The following is a 21092-nucleotide window of genomic DNA, read 5'->3' as shown; positions in this document are numbered from 1 at the left end:
CTCCAATGAGTCTCTTCTTTTGGAATACCATTATATATTTAAAAATATTATAAGCATTTGCAGTGTTTCAACAATAACCAAAAAACCCTCTGCTATGGATATTCATTTTATAAATTCTTTGTGCTAAGAAGGACATGATTTTAACTTCTGGTTTCCCATGGTGGTTTGCATAAATGTATCTCGATATTTTCTCCCTATGCCTCTTGGGGACCAGTTCTGTGCATTTGGAAGACAAGTGATTTTAGACCAAGGGTAAAGTTGTGATTTTATAATAGAGTAATCCTAATGGGCTCATTTATGAATGAAACCAATGTTTTTCTACTCCCTTTAGTCTCTTTTCTATTATAATCCACTGAGTTTTTAGGAACTCTCACCTTCGTCTGCATAGTATGGTATGATGAAATTCTGGAAAGTATCTTATCAATGTGAATCACAAGCATAATTCTATCACAGAATCACAGAACTGTAAGGTATCTCAGAGGCCACTTAGTTCAAATTGACCATGATTCTTTCCTGCAATGTACTGGACAACAAACAGACAAAAACTCACTTTGAAGACTTCAGAAGAGAGGGGACTTGCCCTAGGCATCCATTCCATTTTGAGATAGCTCTAATTGTTAGGAGTGTTAAGCCAAAAATTTGCATCTCTGTCACTTCTAACCATCCCTCCTAATTCTGCTCTTTAGGGACAAGAACCAATCTGATCCCTCTTCTGCAAGAGAGCCTATTGAATGTTTCAACTATGAGAAAATGTGATATGAGTAGCAACTACCAAGGTTTCTGCCATTCAGGCTAGGCTACTCTTCCTCTAAAGAGGTAATGAAGCTATTTCAAAACTTAATGGCTGAAGTCAAACCTGGAGTCAGATCAGTCAACTAGAATTTGTTGTGTGAACCATGGTGCTAAGTGCTATGGATACAATGAAAGACAAAAAAACAATTCCTGCTCTCAGGGAGTTTGCAATCTAATAGGACCAGAACATATACCTACCAAGTCTTCAAAATATTCTTATATGTCACTGTTCCTAGTTCTCTTTCCATCCTGGGTTCTAGAAACAAAATAATAGAGCTGGAAGGGATCTCAGAGACTTTCTGATTCTACAAGAATCTCCTTTACATCATTCAGACGTGGTCATCTCACTAGACTTTGTTCTCTTGAAACAAAATCCATTATTTCTTGAGTCAGCTCATTCTACATTATGAACGTTTTCTTCAATACCAAAGAGCCCAAATCTGCCTCTCTGCAGTTCCCTGCAACTCTGAAATCTTGTCTTGAGGGTTCTTTCTCAGTTTTCTCTTTCTTCTGATCTATATCTGCCCTGCTTAATGGGAACTTATAGCCAAGTGTCTAGAAAATGGTGTCTGTGGTCATGGAATGATCATCTAAGAGTCTAGGTACTGGATGGGAAATACTTTATTGTATTCCCACCAGCAAGCTAAGTAAGGATTTACTAACTGTCTACTAAATTCATAATGCAGCCTAGGGTATTATGAACTTCTTTTTAATCTGTCACACCATTAACTCATATTGATCTTGTGGCTCATTAAAAACAATCAGATCTTTTTTCAAAAGAACAGTTGTCTAGCCATGCTGTATTTGTGAAATTGATTTTTTTTGAGCTTCCAAATTTATCACTATTAATAGTGTCACATTATGTCATATGGTCCATTATTCTGGCCTATCAAGATCTTTGGATCCAGACTCTGTCATTCTAACATTGACATATTTCTTATCCCAACATACCTCTCTTTTCCAAACTTTGTGTCATCTGCAAATTAGATAAGTGTGTCATCCATATCTTTGCCCAAGACATTAGTAAAAATATGGATAGTTTCCTGCAATAGTTCATTAGAGAAATCTCTTCAAATTGGTATTGACTCATTAATAAGACCCTTTAGGTTCCAAAAGTCAACCAGTTCCAAATCCATCTAACTGCACTATTATCTAGCTGTCTCATCCACAAGCAGAGCATGAGAGTTTTCCACATGTTGGATTAAAATCTAAGTGCACTAAAGTCATAGAATTTGGTCAAATCCAGATGTTGAATCAACTCTTACCCATAGCTCCTGAGGTGATCCCTAGGGTTCATAACCTTATCCTCCCTATCAGATCAATCTTGCTTTGGATTGGGACCTGCTTGTGACAGTATCTTACCGTAAACCTCTTCCTAGCAAATCCAAAGGTTCATAGAGTAGGAATATAGTCTAAGAAGTTGGGCTGAGGGTTTTATATATTGCCTTCTGGACTGTGTTGTGTGCCTTATTGGTCAGGTGCTATATAGAACTAAATTAACTTTATTTTTAAATGCATTTGTGTGTATATATATATATATTATTTTTAAGGGAAATTTAGAATTAAGTTATTACTTTTTTATGGAAGGTAATATAATAGAGTGGAAAGCAAAAGGATGTCATCAGAAGAAAACTGGATATGGCTTCTGATTTTGTTACTCCATAGCTTTGTGATCACAGGCAAATCATTTAATCTTATTGCCTCAGTTTTCTCATTTATAAAATGTGAAAAATAAATACTAGAGTGCCTGTCTTACAGAAAATGAATTAATACATGAAAAATATTTGTAAGCCTTAATGTATAATATTAATCTATAAAATTAAAAGCCTTGGTGAATATCCCAAGGTATTAATAATTTTTATTTAAATCTCTCTAGATGTACAGGAACCTTATGATGATCTGAGAATTTGTGGTTTCTCTTAGGAGTGTTTGAGCCTGAGATGTTGTTTGCCCTTATTCATTTACTCTTTCTAACCCTCCCCATACAGTTAATTTATAAAACCATATAACAGTGACCACAGATTATTTATGTTATACATAAATACAGTAATATTTTTGTGGTGGGGAAAGTCTGAAGAACTGGATTTGAGTCCTGGTTATAATATTTATATAATATTTACTATTATAAGTCTGAAGAACTGGATTTGAGTCCTGGTTATAATATTTACTATATGACCTTGGATAAGCCACCTCCCTGAACATAAGTTGTATTCTTTCTAAAACAAGCATATACAACCAAGTTCAAGGGCTGTTCAGAGGAAGGTATAATGCAAGTGTTAAACTGTTACAGGAATTAACTATTAAGAATGAAGTAGAATTTCATAGCCAGGTTCTAATGCTAAGCTATATGATGATTCAGTTGCTTAAACACCTTTTGCCTGGTTAGTTCAGGTAACTAAAGCTGTCACGAAAGGTGTGTGATGTTAAACATATTTGGATAGGAACCTTCTGGAGCAAATGCCAATGTAGACAGCTATATTAATCACATGGGAGATGATCTTATTTGAGATTTTTTTCTATGCACCTCTGAGTTACACTGTTTCATCCATCAAGGGCTTGCTGAAGACATCTGTAAACTTTGATTTATTGCACTCTTCCCAGTACAGAATTAAATAGTATTATACTCAAATATATTGGCTTAATTGACGGGCAGAGATTTAATCCAGTTAATTCTCTTGCCATTTCTAAACTTTCCATTAACTCCTTGCTGAATCTGTACAATGCAAAGGAAATTTTTTCAGTGTCTGTCCTTAGTTCAGATATCTTTATTTTTTCTGCTTAAAAACACTTTAAAATGTTTTATTGATACCTTTATATGTGTGTTTGTGTGTGTGTGTGTGTGTCTCACAGCCATAGATATAACCCCTTCTCCAGCTCAGCAAAGTCAAATGACACAATGATTTCTGATGGGGCAACTTCTCCACCTCTAGCCCTACCTTCCATTTCTCTACAGAGAGGATTCTAAGACCCTGTTATTGCTTATCCTAATTTTTGTATGGGCACTCTTGTCTGTTATAGTTCTTTCTATGTTGATTCTAGGTTCTTATCTCTTTGGATTAATGACCAAATGAGTTTTTAGTTTTGTTTTTATTCTTGGTTGTTGGCATTGACCAGAATAGAAAACAGACAGTGATGGCAAAAGAAGAGTATACAATTTTCTAGAAATTGAGACTTGTCCCATCTAAATATTTGGAGTCAAAGAATCTAGAGGTGGAAGAGGCCAAGATATCAACTAAGGACCAAGAGAATGAAATGATTTGTCCATAGCCATATTGGAAGTAAACAAAAAAAGTAGGATTCATATTCATATCCTGATTTCCTGTCCTTTATTCTTTCCTGATTTTTTTCTGATTTCCTGTCCTTTATTCTTTCTATCAAAAAATCCTGGACTCCTTTCATTTAGGGTGACCCAAGTCTCTAGGTAATATGCCATATGAACTAGCAAAGGAGAAAATATAAAGGAAAGAGCCTGGTATTTGAAATTAATGGATATGAAGTCATTTCCTAGCTCTGCTACTTTGCTACATTTGACCTTAGAAATATCACTTTCACTTTCTGGGTCTCTGTTTCCTTTTCTGCAAAAATGGGAGGATTGAACTAAGTCCTCTTTAAGTCCATCTAGGGTCTAAATTCTATGCTTATTGCTACTTTCATGGAAAATAAACCTAGGTGGGGAGGGGAGAGGGAATTTTCTTTTAACATCCATAAGAGGTGCAGGAGCATAAGCTAGAAAGGAAAAAGAAGAAAGGATAAAATGAAACTTACTTTTTCCAGTGGCAATAAAAGGTTTTTCGACCCCAAAACAGGTAACTCTTTATGTTAGAGTAGGGATGAGCACTTGAGAGGGGAATCACTTTTCCAGGAAAGGAACAACTTTAGTGTCTTCCTCACTCCACTCACTCCATCCCCATTAGCCAGAGAAAGACAGCACACTTAGAAAGGTTACAAGACATAGGATTTTTCATTTGGTATAATAAAAGTGTCCTTGAAACAGGAGTGAATGACAGCAGACACATTGAAAATAAACTAGACACTGAAGAAGGTAATTTCAGCATTCCACAAGGATCCTAGCAGAAAGCAACATGATACCCAAGAAGAATGCCATATGAGGACTCTACAAAAGGAAGAAGAGGACCCTTTGGGCTTTCTTTGTCACTGTGGGAGAGAATAATAATCAGAGCTAGTATTTACATAGCATTCTAAGGTTTGCAAAACACTGTGCATATGCTATCTTATACCTCCAGTTTGGAGGAATGTTTTGTACCAACTGCTCTAACGATATTTATTGGGGGTGGCTAGGTGGGGCAGTGGACAAAGCACTGGCCCTGGAGTCAGGAGTGCCTGGGTTCAAATCTGGTCTCAGACACTTAATAATTACCTAGCTGTGTGACCTTGGGCAAGCCACTTAACCCCATTGCCTTGCAAAAACCTAAAAGAAAATTTAAAAAATTAAAAAAAACAATATTTATTTCTCACAAACTAATTAAGTATGATTGACTACTTGATATCAACTGACAGTCAACTGACATTAAATTCCTACTATGTGGAAGTACTGTGCTAGGTACTAGGGATACAAAAAGAAGCAAAAGACAGCCTCTGTCCTATAGGAGCTTTCAAGCAAACAAATATACACAAACAAGCTATTAACAGAATAAAAAGCAAGTAATTAAAAGAGGCAAGACACTAGAATTAAGAGGATTAGGAAAGGCTTCCTGTAGAGGATGGAATTTTAGTAGGGACTTAAAGGAAGCCAGTAGAGCACCTGCCCTGGAGTCAGGAGGACCTGAGTTCAAATGTGACCTCAGACACGTAATAGTTGCTTAGGTGTGTGACCTTGGGCAAGTCACTTAACCCATTACCTTGCAAAAACTAAAAGAAAGGAAGCCAGCAGTAAAGAGGAGGAACCAGATCACAGGTTCAAAGAGTGTATATTGGGCAACAGGTGGAAGAAAATTGAAAGGCTAGAGGGAGATAGTCTATAAAGGAAGGACTTTGAAAGCACAACAGAGGATTTCATATTTGATTCTTGAAGAGGTAGGATACCTCTAGAGTTAAATGAATGGTGATATAGTTAGACCCGAGTTTTAGGAAAATCACTTTGATGGCAGAATGGAGAATGGATTGGATTGGGGAGACTTAAGAGAGAAGAACTAACAACAGGCCTAATTCAATAGTGCAAGAGTAAGGAGTAAGGAAAGGCTGCACCAAGGTGGTGGCCGAGGCATATTAGAGAAATGTTGTGTTTGGGAAATTAATAGGCTAATACAATACTTTGAATAATGGGAAAAGAGAGATAGCGCGGAGTCCAGGATCACTCTTGGATTGTGAGTCTTAGGGAATGGGAAGATGGTGTTGCCCTTTATGGTTAACAGGGGAGATAGAAGGTTGTGGGAGTCAGAGGGTGAAGGGGAAAGATAATGAGATCCTCTGTTTGAGTTTAAGATGTCTACTGGACATTCAGCTCAAAATATCTGAAAAGGCTGGAGATGTGAGATTGGACATGGGGGAAATACAGGCAGATTTGAGAAAATATGGGCAGCAGTTTTGTTTTATTCAGTTGTTTCAGTCATGTTCCACTCTGTGACCCCAATTTGGGGTTTTCTTGGCAGAGAGATACTGGAGTGGTTTGACCTTTTCTTCTCCAGCTCATTTTACAGGATGTATGTATATGGGTGTATATTTGTGTGTGTGTGTATGTGTGCATGTGTGCACACATTCTTCCTCCAGGTTCTCTAGCAAGCTTCTGGAGGGCAGAGATGGCTTTACTTATCTTTGACTATTCAATACTCAACACAGAACAGGCAGGTATTTAATAAAACAGAATGGGTATTTAATCAAAGCTTGGTGATTGGTTGATTGATGGAAAGCACTGGCTGGTTCTGGAGTTAGAAGATATGGGATTCAATACCAGTTCTGCTGCCTATAGTCTGTGTGACCAAGGGCAAGTTTATTTGGGGCCACAGTTTCTTTATCTGTAAAATGAATGGGTTAGACCATATGGCCTCTTAGGTCCCTTTCAGCTCTAGAGCTAAGATCCCAGGAACTGGAAACACAGATTCCTTTTATTTTTCTTCCTCCCTCTCTTTACTTCCTGGTCAGTTCCCTCCTTTTCCCCCCAATCCCCCATCCTATTTTTTGAGCAGCTGAAAGCCTTCAGGCTAAGGCTGAAAAAAAAAAAGCAGTCTCTTTGCAGGGAACTGAGATATTCTACCTGTCCTGTTTGGGTTGGCAGACACTCTTCTAGAGGTTGCAGAGGAGCTATTTTTGAGTCAATTGAAATGTCAGTCAAAAATAACTTACTCAAGTATTTTCATGCTGTTTTTAGTATTAGTTGACTGTCTTGAATACTAATTTACTTGCAAGACTATAATGATCAGCCTGGAATTCACACCTACTCAATCCCTGACCTAGGCATCTAAACCAAACAGGTGTGAATCCAGATGGGGGAAAAAAGTGTGAAAACAAACTCTTCTCTGGGCTCTTGATCAATTTTAGCTCAAAAGGCTAAAGAATAACAGGAGTACAAAACCAAAGAATTGTAGGAGGCAGCAGAGTATGGTGGAATGAATTCTTAATTTAGGATCCTGGATTTGAAAAAGGAAGGAAAGAATCTCAGAATTCCTCAAGAGCAATCATTTTATAAAGAAACTGCAGAACAAAGGATGAATAACTGGCGCAAGGACACAGGTAATAAATGAGGACAGTAGACTGTGAACCCAGGTTTCTTAACTTTTCATCTAGTGCCCTTCCCATTGTATTATACTTCTTCAAGTCAAAAGACCCAGATTTAAAAAATCCTTCCTCCTGTGTGATCTTGGACAAATTATTTAACTTTGATTTCCTCTTCTATAAAATGAAGATAGTAATCAAATAATACTTATAAAATGCCTACTGTGTGCCAGGTTCTAGAGATACAAAGACAAAAATGAAATAGTGTCTTCAAAAACCTTGCGGGGGGATGTAAAATGGAAATATTGCAGAAAAATGTAAGTTAATGAGAGAAGAGCAGCATCTGGGACATTAGGAAAGACCTCTTTGTAGAAGGGAAATATTTTTCTCTTTCTAGATGGAAGTAAAGAATTTTATGAAGCAGAAATGAGGAAGGATTACATTCCAGCCATGCAGTCTTGCCAAGACAAAAACCCAGATCTTCTGTGTGAGAAACATGGAGAAGTTCAATTTGGCTAGAGGCAAGAGTGTGGGGAAAGGGAGTTATAATAAACATACCTGAAAAGTTAATTTGGGGCCAGATTGTGAAGGGTTTTGAATGTAAACAAAGGAGTGAGAGGAATGAAAAACCTGAGAGATAGAGTACTGGGTAATTAATAATCAATTTAATTAGGCTAGCTGATAATCAATAAATTGATGGTCAGTGGTTTTTCTCTATACCCAAAGACATCTAATGGATATATTGAATGCTTTAAATATTTTTTTGAAAAAGGGATGCCTCTGCCAGGAGAAATCAACCCTGACTGATGAATAATTAATGAGAAGGTAGACATATTATTGAGGATTTGGCTAAAAGTCTTCATCTTCTCCTGCTGAGAACTTAGCTTGACTATGAGATTCAGTCACTTCCAGAAATTTGAACAAAGGAATCCATCTCTACCTAGACTACTCTGTTTTTCTCCTTCATCCACTGGATCACTCTAAACTCCAGTGGAGGCAGGCAAGGACATGGGTTTAATACTTAAGGACTGGAATACTCCTTTTTTTTAATTAAAAAATTTATTTGAGTTTTACAAGTTTTCCCCCAATCTTACTTCCCTCTCCCCACCCCCACCCCCACAGAAAGCAATCTGTCAGTCTTTACATTGTTTCTCTGGTATACATTGATCCAAATTGAGTATGATGAGAGAGAAATCATATCCTTAAGGAAGAGACATAAAGTATAAGAGATAAAAAGATCAGACAATCAGATATCAGTTTTTTTCTAAATTAAAGGGAACAGTCCTTGAACTTTGTTCGAGCTCCACAGTTCTTTCTCTGGATACAGATGGTATTCTCCACTGCAGAAAGCCCAAAATTGCCCCTGATTGTTGCACTGATGGAATGAGCAAGTCCATCAAGGTTGATCATCACCCCCATGTTGCTGTTAGGATGTATAGTGTTTTTCTGGTTCTGCTCATCTTGCTCAGCATCAGTTCATGCAAATCCCTCCAGGGTTCCCTGAATTCCCATTCCTCCTGGTTTCTAATAGAACAGTAGTGTTCTGTCACATACATATACACAATTTGTTCAGCCATTCCCCATTTGATGGACATTCCCTCAATTTTCAATTCTTTGCCACCACAAACAGGACTGTTATGAATATTTTTGTCCAAGTGATGTTTTTACCCTTTTTCATCATCTCTTCAGGGTATAGATCCAGTAGTGGTATTGCTGGATCAAAGGGTATGCACATTTTTGTTGCCCTTTGGGCATAGTTCCAAATTTCTTTCCAGAAAGGTTGGATGAGTTCACAGCTCCACCAACAATGCAATAGTGTCCCAGATTTCCCACAACCCTTCCAACAATGATCATTATCCTTTCTGGTCATATTGGCCAATCTGAGAGGTGTGAGGTGGTACCACAGAGAAGCTTTAATTTGCATTTCTCTAATAAGTAATGATTTAGAGCAAATTTTCATATGACTATGGATTGCTTTGATCTCATCTATAAATTACCTTTGCATATCCTTTGACCATTTGTCAACTGGGGAATGGCTTTTTTAAAAAATATGATTCAGTTCTTTGTATATTTTAGAAATGAGTCCTTTGTCAGAAACATTAGTTGTAAAAATTGTTTCCCAGTTTATTACATATCTTTTGATTTTGGTTATAGTGGTTTTATCTGTGCAAAAGCTTTTAAATTTAATGTAATTGAAATCATCTAGTTTGTTTTTGGTGATGTTCTCCATCTCTTCCTTAGTCATAAACTACTCCCCTTTCCATAAATCTGACAGGTAGACTAGTCCTTGATCTTCTAATTTGCTTATAGTATTGTTTTTTTATGTTTAAATCCTGTCTCCATTTGGATCTTATCTTGGGATAGGGTGTGAGGTGTTGGTCTAATCTAAGTTTCTTCCATACTAACTTCCAATTTTCCCAGCAGTTTTTAGCAAAGAGAGAGTTTTTATCCCAATAACTGGACTCTTTGGGTTTATCAAACAGCAGATTACTATAATAGTTCCCTGCCATTGCACCTAGTCTATTCCACTGAGGACTGGAATACTTCTAACTTAGATTCTTTTTATATGCTAAACAAAAGTAAGGTCTTCTAGTTAGTCGGGTGGGATCCTGCTCAAGATTGAGGAGCATGTTCCAGGAAGATTTGAGTAATCTCATCTTTCTGCAGTGTATTTCAGACAATGACTGACTGGTCTAGAGGGGTTGGTCTCTGATTGAGGAAGCAGAAAAAAAATGTTCATCCTTATTTAATAATTAGTTATTAATGGGAAAGAAAATAATTTCTCCCAGGAGAACCCACTACAGTTTTATTAAATAGGATAATGCTTACACATGGTCTGTTTTATGGTTCATTACTATCATTTGGGAAGTTATGTGGAGAATAGATTGGCAGTAGATAGAGTGCCAGTCCTGGAGTCAGGAGGACCTGAGTTTAAATCCTGCCTCAGATACTTTTTGCCTGTGTGATCCTCGGAAAGTTACTTAAGAGAGAGAGAGAGAGAGAGAGAAGAGAAGAGAAGAGAAGAGAAGAGAAGAGAAGAGAAGAGAAGAGAAGAGAAGAGAAGAGAAGAGAAGAGAGAGAAAGAATACAAATAACAAAACCAGTTAAAAAGTTATTGAAATAGCCTAAGTGAACAGTGATAAGAGTTTTGGACTAGGGTGGCAGCTAATATGAGTGGAGAAAAGGAATTAATGTGAAAGATCTTATTAAAATAGAATTGATAAGACTTGGCAATTAAATAGATTGATGGGGTCAGGGAGAATGAGGAGTTGAGGATAACCCTGAGGTTAAGAACCTAGACAACTAGAAGAATAGTGATGATCTTGCCAGAAATAGGGAAGTTTACAAGAAGAGTGGGTTTGAAGAGAAAGTGCTTTTCTGGACATGTTAAGTGGGAGGTCTATTGGACATTCAGATGGAACTATTCAATAGGCACTTGGTGATGGAGATTAAAATTCAGAAGAGAAATTGGTTCTAGTTATAAAGATCTGAGAGTCATCTAAATAGATATGATAATGGAATCAACCAATTAATAAGGATTTTTAAATATCTACTATGTGTCTAACACTAGGATACAAAAGTTAAGAGACAGTCCCTCCTCTCAAGGCTTTTTCCAAGAATTTGACAAGAAGGAGAACCATAGAACCATAGCTAGAGAGAATGGCATATTCAAATGAGGGATGAGCTCATTGGCAATGACCTTTATTTTCTCAATAAAGTTGGAAGAAGACCCTTTGCTGAGAGGGGGACGAGCAAGGGATTTGTGAGGAATCTCCCTCCTCTTTGTGGAGAGAACAATAGAAAATCAGTTAGGGAAGAGTAAAGGCTTCCTTTGTAGTTTGGTGGTCCAGCAGATAGATCACTGGATTTGGAATCAGGAAGACTCACCTTCATGAGTTCAATCTGGCTTTCTAGCTACATGATTCTGGGTAAATCTTAAAATTCTTCTGGCCCCAGTTTTCTCATCTGTAAAATGAACTGGAGAAGGAAATGACAAACCATTTCAGTATCTTTGTCAAAAAAAAAAATCCAAAAGAGTCAAACATGACTAAAATCCAAACAAACAAAAAGACTTAGAAGGCCTAATTGAGAAGAAATCATTTAAATTTCTAATGTCAGTAAAGCTAAGTGACATCTTTCAAAGGCAAGTTAAGTGGGTGAAGAGAGGAAAAGTGATGATGTTTTTGACAGTCAGGAACAGAAAACAAAGACATACAAAGTATTTTTACTCTTGTTTAGACAGAATTCTTCCCCTCCACACACATACACTTTCATAGGAGTTTAGGAGACAGAAGACTGGGGAAACGTGAAGAGCTCAAACTAACTAATACTGTCCTCCTTTGAAGGACTGAAATCTTTTAGATGAAATTTTTTAAAAAAACATTTTCATACAAAGAGAAGTTGGAATACACAGATCACTTTTTTTGCTTGTTTGCTTAAAATCAATGTATTTGTTATTTTCAATAAGTCTAAGTCTGGAATTTAGGAAAGGTCATGTTTAATTTTTAACTGAGAAAGTCTTTTTTCATGGAGTAAGACTGCCCTTCATAGGCAGTTTCAAAAATAGCTACTAGTGCAACTTAAAGCTGAGGTTTATTTTATACTTTAACCTGGTACTTCTTAAATTAATTTTACTATACGATCTTTTTAGACTTAAAATAGATTCGCAGATCCTATAACATGCAAGTACACAGTGATCTGAGGGCTATATCCCTCAGGGATATATCTTCAACATTATTCAAGCAGGTTGGGGAAATTTTGGAGGAAAAATAAATGCACTATTTTATATCCCTCCCAATACATCATTGAAAAAAAATGATTTTCAAACATTTAGAAAAGCAGTAGTGACCACAAAGAGCTGATACGACAATCATAAAATGAGGCATGCCAGACTGACATCATTTCTTTCATTTGATATGTCACTAGATCTTTAGATTAAAGGAATGGTATGATCATATAGTAATTTTTCAACAAGACATTTGACAAAACTTTCCATGATATTTTTGGGAACAAGACAGAAAAAAAAGGTGGGTAAGATGATAGTACAGGTAAGTGAACAAGAATTCAGTTGAACAAATAAACTTTAAAAAGTGGTGACTTTTGATTGGTGCACATATTTGTATATGTATACGTGAATATATTCCTATATTGCATATTAGAAATATACATATTATTGGAGCACTGTCTCTAGTTCTCTTCAGCATTTTGGATGAGACTTGGATGAAGGCCTAGGAGGCAAGCTCACATAAAATTGGCAGGCAACAAACACCATGCTAGGAGAAATACCTGCCATGTTGGGGGACAGACTTTAGGTCCAAAATGATCTCAACAGACTAGAACAAAGGGCTGAAAAAAATAAGATGCAATTTGACAGGGAAAAAGGCAGAGTTCTATATCTTCATGCAGAAAGTCAACTACATAAGTAGTGTGCACTACATTCTCAATTTGAGTCAACAGTGTGACATGGCAGCCAAAACACTTTTACAATCCGAGGTTTCATTATTAGAATTTTGATGTCTGGAGTGAGGAAGGTTATTGCTCTGCTGTATGCAGATCTGAACAGAAGACATCTGGAATATTGTGTTCAGTCTTAGATGGCTCTTAAGAATAAAACTGGCAAACTGGAATGGATACAGAAGAAGGCAACAAAGATGGTGTGGGGACTAGAAATATTCCATACAAGAGGAGGCTAGGAATATGCAATACAAATATTAGTGGGAGGGGCTAAAGATATTTAACCTGAAGAGGAGAGGACTTAAAAGACACATGACAGGTAACTTCAGGTATTTGAAAGACTAACATGTAGAAGTGGATTTATATTTGTTCTTCTTGGCCCAAAGGACAGAATTAGAAACAATGGATAGAAGCTGTAGAAAGGTTGACAGGCTTGATGTTAAGGAAAAAAAAATTTCTAATATTTAGAGCTATTCAAAAGTACAAGCATCTCTCCCGGGAAATAATGAGTTCCCTCAAGGTTTTCAGACACAATCTTAATGGACTGGTGATCTATTCAACATTTATTTGGGAAGCACAATGGACTTGGCACTGATCAAGGTTCTGAGAATACAAAGATAAAAGTCAAGTACATATATACATATGTATGCATGAATTCATGGGGATATATTTAAATGTGTATACAGATAGATATGGGGTAATTTTGGAGGAGAGGGCACTAGTAATTAGGGGAGAGAGGGACAGGAAAGTCCAGGTGAAGGAATCTAAAGTTAGAGGGTGGCAAGTAGTTGAGTGACACTCAATCCTTAGCAGTCCAGAGGTGAGGCTCAGTTCTACCTCACCTGCCACCCCCTAAGTCTATATCCCTGGAACTTTTTAGCCAAGTCTTTAAGGAAATGAAGAACTGCATAAGATTGAGGTAAAGAGGGAGTGACTTCCAACTTTGGGGAATAACGTACACAAAGGCACAGAAAATGAAGGTGGAGTATCATGCAGGAAGATTTAGGCCAGTTTGTTATGAATATAATGTTTAAGTGGAATGGAAAGATAGGCTAAAGCTAGATTTTGAAAGACTTTAAATGACAAACAATATTTGGTTCTTAAAGTAAAAGGAGTCATTAGAGAAAGAAAGAAAGGAGGGAAGGAAGGAAAGGAAAGGAAAGGAAGAAAGACAGGAGGGAAGGAAGAAAGACAAGAGGGAAGGAAGAAAGAACAAGGAAAGAGGAAAAAAAGGCAGGCAGAAAGGAAGGAGAAAAGAAAGAAAAGGCAGGAAGGAATGAAGGAAGAAGAAATGAAAAGAAAAATAGTGCTTGACAGTAGTGGGACCACTCCTATTATCCACAGAAGTTGATGCTTGTCCTTTGCTATGACTGACGTTCAAGTGAATTTAATTGGAGGAGGGGTGCTGTTCAGAGTCACAAGTGTCATTCTCTCCTCCAAAGCCATCTGGGTCCAGTGACCAGATACGGATCAGGATTACTGGAAATATCTCTGGATGCACTAAGAGACCTAGAAAGCTGGGTCTTTCCCAGGTCACAGTTGTGTACTCTGTCCAAAGGCCTAGAGGCTTCACAGCATTTTACAAGTCCCAAATCACTCTGGCTCTCCTTGAGTGACCAATACTGGGTTTCAGGATTAATCCTTTTGATCAGGTCTTGTTTGGGCCCTGGTTAGTTCAGAGTATATGTAAATAGCAATTGTTTCTGTTTTGGCCAAAAACACTGAAGGTAGTCCCCTCTCAGATTGATTTTTTGGGACTATGCAAAAGAGGCTCTTCTTGTTCATGGAGAAACCCTGAGGGTCTTGTCCTCCCAGGTTAATTTTTTGTTTTGGGGGGAAGTGGTCATTCTTAGCCCCTTCTTTTCATCTCTCTAGTTTTTAAAAAGCCAGTCTCCCACTGCATCCAGTTATCCTGATCCATATCTGGCCACTGAATCTAGATGGCTCCACAGGAGAAAGTAAGGTTGGTGACTTTACATAGTACCCCCTCACTCAAATCCAATTCACTTGCATGTTATGTCAACATTTTCCTGATGTCATGGTCTTTCTTTGAGAATGAAGGACAAATATCAACCATCAACTGTTGAATTAGTTGCCCTCTAAAGTTTCTTCCAAATCTGAGATTCTGTGATCTTCTAATAGCTACTCAATTTATATAGTGCTTTAAATTTGCAAAGTACCTCAACCATATACCCTATAAAGTGGTTAGTTCAAGTGTGCTTATCCCACTTTTAGTAAAGAGAAAACTAAGTATTTTGCCAATGATTATATGGTGAGCAATTGTCAAAAATTAGATTTTAAATCTAGATTTCCTGAATCTGACTCCAGGATCCCACTACCACTTCTTTCTTTTTTCTTTTTTAAAAATATACAGCCTCATATTTACTTTTCAGAAAGATAAGTGTAGATAACTTATTGGTATTGTTAAGCATAATAAGATTTTCAAAATTATAATTCTGGTAAAAAGATTAATTTCTTTAGAGTTCTCAGTCTTCACATATTAGTCACTTAGTAAGAAATTAAGACTCCCAAGTATCTTCCTTTATATTAATTGCAATCTCAGGAGGACAATGAGCAGGATGCTGGAAGACTTGTCCTTCCAGGAAGAAACGAGATTGAATACGAAGATGAACTCTGAGGAGCAGTTTTGGGCAGAGATATTGTGTAACCTTTGGTGTTAGATCACACAAAGGAGGTTAATAATTTTCCCTCTTCTCTGTTTTTGCATAAAAGACCAATTCTTTTCCATTGGGCATTTTCTGAAATGATCATCACCTATAGGCTAGAGGTAAAATCTTAGAGAATAAAAATTTAAAATGTCTATATTTTCTATTTTATTTTAACTTTATATGTTTTGTGGATAATAACATTTGAAATTTATTTTGTGCTTTATAGTTACAAAGCATTTCACATTTTTTACTTTATCTGAATATAGTAGACCAGTAATGAAGGTGTCAATACTCCCATTTTTACAAATGAAGAAACAAAAGATGAGGCTAAGAGAGATGAGTTGAATATGCACACAAACTTCCATCTTGACTCCAAGTCCACCGTTCTTAATACTAAAACATGCTAATCCTTAGATAACAGCAAATTGTATTAGAGAAAACAAAAATATTCAGGGTTTAACCCTTTATTTTTAAGATTTTTCAATTTTAGGTTTGACAATATAGGATACCTGAGTTCAATCCCTTAAATATGCTGCCAAAGGACTCCCATAGGCTGAATGTCTTTATAGAATGTGAGATATATAATAGGAATGTCCAGGTACAATATAGACAGCCCATAGTCCTAAGGGATCAAGTAAGTTGGGGGAAAAGAGCAGTTTGTGTGTGGAGTGTCAGAGTGAAGAGTCTATATTAACCTAGACAGGAACAAGATGTTTGCACATGAGAAACATAGTTCATATTGCTAAACTGATTGGGTAAAAATTCTACCCAGAATTCATGGGAACTTTATGGGTCAATCTGCCCTGCCCTCTTTGATGGAATACATAGGTATATAGCTATGCTATAGTTTGGGCCTGAGCTTTGATTTGGAACAAAACTTTAACCTCCTAGTGGCAGTTTTATGTATCAGTATTATGCATGATCAGTGGATACCAAGATGTCAGACTGTTTATATTGACATGGTTGCTTAGATGGTTTGAGGGTTCCTTTGAGGGAGAATGAACAGGATTCTAGGGAAGATGTTTAACATTCTTCTAACTTTTTGCATTCATTTATTTATACATATAGCAAAAAAGAGCTGTATAACTTTGGATTATTTTTTTTTGCTTTGTATTTATTTATTTTTTTGCAGAGAAGTGAAGACAGTCTGAAATGCAAGTTCAATTTTTCTCTTTCCCCAACATTTCAAAGTTTTACTTAAATAACCTTGAAAATGACAAGCTATATTTTTGTACTGTGGTGAAAGTAAAATTGAAAGCCCATGGTTTGCTCTATGGATTCTTTCTCATTCATCAGGGCAATCTGACACAAAAAGACCCATAGGGTCAACCAAGCCATACCCTGTTGACAGCAAAGGGTTATTCATCTTTTTAATAGGTCTCCCCCACCCTCAATTCAATCCCACATCTAACTAGTTCAACTATAAAAGATATTTCCTCAGGGAACCTCTTCCTACTCAAATCCTCTTTACCTCCCCCCCTTCTGGAGTCATATCATGATCCTCAGAAAGAAGTCCTCCATATTTCAGGAAGATACCACCCCCCCCTCAGTGTTTTTGTAAACTCTTCCTTCCAGACCACCTACCTCTATCATACTGGCATGCCATAGGAGATATGCCAGAACAAATATTCCCGAATAGGAGAATCTGAGGGAGGGTACAGAGCACTGAATTAAGATGGGGAAGAATCAAATATCTTAGTTCAGTGATAGGATCTGATAGTGAATGGTTGTGTGACTTTGGTTGAGATCAGTCTGTTTTGGTTCTGCCATTTATTAGCTGTGTGGACTTGAGTAAATCTCTTCATTTCTCATAACTTCAGTTTCTATAAACATGTAAGGGGAGGAGTTCAACACTCCTATCTAAATCAATAAATCAACCAACAGACATTATTAGGTTTTTAAGATGTAATAAACTGCTTTGGGGTGGCTAGATGGTACAGTGGATAGAGCACCAGCCCTGGAGTCAGGAGTACCTGAGTTCAAATCCATCCTCAGACACTGAATAATTACCTAGCCGTGTGGTTTTGGGCAAGCCACTTAACCCCATTGCCTTGCAAAAAAAAAAAAAGTAATAAACTAAATTGTCTATATTCTGTGAGCCCTATGCCTCTTCAATTAGATAAAGAATGTAATGGCATTATTGGTTAACAAATTCTTTAGTCTTAAAATAGAGGAACCATTTTCCACAGTTGTTCAGAAAAGTGGAGCAGTTTTAAGAAGTGTGACTTCTTGCACCAGAGAGGAATGTCAGTTATGGACTCAAGAAAGAACTTTCAGTAACAGTTGTGACTTTACTCTTTGGCCACTTTGTTCTCTATAAATCCAACTTACCAACTTTTCATTCTTCCCCAGAGGCTGTATGAATTTGTAGGACAGTATCCTAGACTTTGAGTAGATGTTTTGTACCAAGTATTCTTACCTTCATAAATGCCCTTTTCTAAAAAATTATTGATGTCTGATTTTCTAACATCAATGGAGAATAGATTGGTAAGGATCATAAGCAACAGTACCAGAAACCTAACTCCTCAGGTTTATCCCTGAGTAATAGTCAAATAATCCTTTGGGTATCTTAACCTGTGAATAAGAATGAAATTTGAGGGAAGGGATCCCAGAAAAGTGCTAAACATATAAAAGAAGATGCTTGGGTTAGATTATCTCTAAACTCATTCTGTGATTTTTTTTTTTACCTTATTGAATTGAGTCTCTGGAAGAGAGGAAGAGAACTTTCCTCTCAGAAGAATTTAAGGTGCTATCAATCTATCAATCAGTCAGCAATAGTTTGTCAACTATGGTTCCAGGCACTAAGAGACAGCCAAAAACAAAAGTGCCAATGCTGCTCAAGAACTCTCATTCACCACATTCTATCAGGGAATGGGTAAAAAATATAAAACATATATGCCAGATCATATAGGTCCTAGAAGATAGACTAACCTTCTTCCAAGGGAAAATACTATATGGGAAACCAGATGGAACTATTATCTCATTACTGGATCAAGAATTAATCTTAGATTACCTAGTATTATTTAAAAAACCCCCAAACCCTTAAAGCTCAAGAAAGAAACACTTTAAAATTCTTCAAGTTAAGACATAATACTTCCCCATAATTTGAAGTATGAAGAGAGAAGACCAAAGAACCAGCAATACAATTTCAGATTTTAAATTGGGTAAGAGGTAAACAAAATTCCTACCTGATAATTTGTGCTTCTTGAGGAAAAGTTAGCTTAACTACATTTTCTCTGAGTTCTAGGCTACTTTGAGGATTTAAGGTATGCTCAGATAATTTGAAAATTTATAGTGTTGTGGAGATTGATTCAATCACTACAATGTCAACCACACTCAGAAAAATCTAGAGAACTATACCCTCCATATGGAACCCTTCTTCCATTTCTCTTCTGCTCTAGAAATCCTAAACGATAGTAGCAAACTCTTCTTGTGAACAAACATATTTCTGTGTTATGCCTTGCTTGATTTTGATTATCCGAGAATTATGGGGAAAAGCATCTCCATTGTTACATTTTTCAAGGACCCTTGCAGGATTTTGACATAATCATAGGAGATACTTTATTGGAGAAGAATCTTTTTGCTATATGGAGTCAAACAAGACCAACAAACAAACAAACAGAGATTTTGAATTCTCTATATCTATCAGTTAATTACATTATGGTATAGATGTTTTCTGAAGCAGGATGTCATTTGCAAAAGTCAGCCTGTTCCCTTCTTCATCCTTCATCAAGGATGCTTTTGATGCACATGTAAATTATCTTGTCTAAAAATATTTAGAGATGGACTTTAGGCAGATGGTTCAGTAGTTATTGATATTCTCTCAATAATCTTTTTATAATAATAAAATCTGAAAAATCTCCCCATGCTTTAGTTTCATCTCTTTCAGATACTTTGATAATTGATTCATTAATTTGTACATCCTCCACTCCATCTCATAACATGCTTACACAGAGATCACAAAATAATGTAAAGAGAAAGAGAGCACTATCTACTGGGCAAGTTGAAAAAGATTTATTCTGTCAGTCAATCAGTAAACAATCAGTAAACATTTATTAAACACCTAATGTATACCAGACTCTCTGATAAGGGCTAAGGATACAAAAAAAGACCAACACATAATTTCTCCACTCATTCTATTACCCTATGCTTGGAAAAGACTCCTCAACCTGTCTCTGCCTAGAAATGCTACCTTTCATTCAAGGCTCAATTTGAGGTCCCAAATCTTTCCTGAAGTAATGCAGAATGAAGTGAATGGGATCAATAGAATAATTTTATAATAAAAATTTTATAATAAAAACTTTGTAAATAAACACTCTTCAAAAACACTTCAAAAAACTCATGAATATGATGACCAACCATTGAGTCCAACAAAGTAAGGTTAAATCATGCTTTTCACCTACTAATTGAGAGTCATGATATCATTGGACAAGGACATGGGAATCTTTGACTATGCCTGTTTGTTTTGAAGACTTTGTTTTTCTTTTTTTTTGTCTTTTCAATTTGGGGAATATTGGGTAGGGAAATAAAAGTAAAGATTTGTTCATTGAAAATTTCCCCAACTCGAATACTTTCCTTGATTTTCTCATTCTTCTTTCTTTGACCTCTCCTTTGCCTTTATTTTCCAATTTATATTATGAGCATTTGTGTAATGTCTTATTTCCTCTATTAGATTATGACTCTCTGAAGCAAGGCTTATGTCTGTTATAGTGGAAAGAAGAGTGGACTTGGAATCATGAAATCTGGGTTTGAATCCCAGGTCTTACTTTAATTATTTTGTGTGAACCTAGGAAAACCATTAAGCTTTCTGAAATTCATTGTTATTTTGTGGTTGGTAGCTATGTGATGAAGTGGATAGAATACTAGACTTGGAGACAGGAGGGTCTGAATTCAAATCTTGCCTCAAACACTGACCATGAGACCCTTGATAATTCACTTAACCTTTGCCTGTCTCAGTTTCCTCATGTATTTTTTTTTGCAAGGCAATGGGGTTAAGTGACTTGCCCAAGGTCACACAATTAAGTAATTATTAAATGTCAAAGACTGGATTTGAACTCAGATCCCCCTGACTCCAGGACCAGTGTTCTATCCACTGCACCACCCAGCCATCCCTGGGATGATAATGATAACCACCCTACAGAACTTCTGTGAGGACAAAATGAGATGATATTTGAAAAGCATCTGTAATTCTTAAAGCACTATGGAAATGCTAGATTTATTATTGCTATTGTTTTCTCCATCTGTGAAATATAGTATTTTTTTAGAGGATCAAGTAAAACAATATATCTGGAAAAACATTGTAACTATAAGATGTTGTATAAGTATAGGTTATTGTAATTACTATCATTTTCATTGAGTAATCCTGGATTTCACTACCTGGGTCTTCCTCCTAGATGATCACAATGACTATTGGCCTGTTGTGAGAAAAGGACTTTATAAACCTTAAAGCATCATACATAATAGTAATTATAATAGTAATAGTTTATTATTAATTATTATTCTAGATAT

The sequence above is a fragment of the Macrotis lagotis genome, chromosome 7, assembly GCF_037893015.1.
Source record: "Macrotis lagotis isolate mMagLag1 chromosome 7, bilby.v1.9.chrom.fasta, whole genome shotgun sequence".
In the NCBI taxonomy this organism is placed as follows: Eukaryota; Metazoa; Chordata; class Mammalia; order Peramelemorphia; family Peramelidae; genus Macrotis; species Macrotis lagotis.
The sequence above is the reverse complement of the archived record's forward strand: the minus strand, read 5'-3'. Positions refer to the sequence as shown.